The sequence below is a fragment of the Penaeus monodon genome, unplaced genomic scaffold (assembly GCF_015228065.2).
Source record: "Penaeus monodon isolate SGIC_2016 unplaced genomic scaffold, NSTDA_Pmon_1 PmonScaffold_1515, whole genome shotgun sequence".
Lineage (NCBI taxonomy): Eukaryota > Metazoa > Arthropoda > Malacostraca > Decapoda > Penaeidae > Penaeus > Penaeus monodon.
In genome coordinates, this window is record NW_023644320.1 from 12,133 (window position 1) to 13,143 (window position 1,011).

Consider the following 1,011-nt stretch of genomic DNA (forward strand, 5'->3'; position numbering starts at 1 on the left):
AAAAAAGCAGTTATTTTTTTAAATTTTATTTTTTTTTATTTTTTTTTGGGGTTGTTTTTTCCTACTATTGTTACTTTTTATAAACCTTTCCATTATTAAACTTTTTCTTTTTTAAATATATCCCCCCGTCTTTTTTGGTTTTCATTATCATATTGTCCCCATTTTTTGGTTATTATCATTTTTATTCTCACTATAAATTATTATAATCATCGTTTTTTGCATCATTAAAATCCTATCACAAATTTATTTTTATCATTTTATTTTTGTTGTTTTTTTAATTATTATTCCTATTTTTCTTTTTATTACCCTTCAAATTTTTTTATTATTATTATTTTATTATTATTATTATTATTATTAATTTAATTTTATTATTATTTTATTTCATTATTATTATTATAATTTTTTTATGGGTTTGCCCATTTTTGTCCTTATTATTTTTTTTATTATTTTTTTTTATTATTTTTAATTTAATTATTATTTTTGGGTTGTTGTTGTTAGTTTAAATTAAATTTATCATTATCATCATCATCATCATCATCAATCACCATCTTCACTTTTTAAATACATAATTTTTGGGTCATTATTAGTTTTTAAAAAGGGCTATTACCCTCATCAAAAACTAAACATCAACATAAATTTATCATTTCATTATCATTATCGTATCTTTACCACATCATCTCATCCTCACCTTAACTTTAAACCCCCCCTCAAACTTTAAACCTTAAACCATTAACAAACTTTAAACATTAAATTAACATTAACTTAAACTTTAAACATTAACATCAATAAAAAATATCACCCAAAATTAACATTAACTTTGGACTTTAAACATCAACATAAACATCATCAACTTAAACATTAACTTAACAAAAACCATCAACTTTAAAACATCAATATAAACTCATCATCACCCTCATCTCAAAAATCATCATCTTGCTATTACTACTGCAAATCCTTTTTAAATCATTACTTTATTTCTTTTAAATCCCGGTTTTTATTGTTTTTTCCATT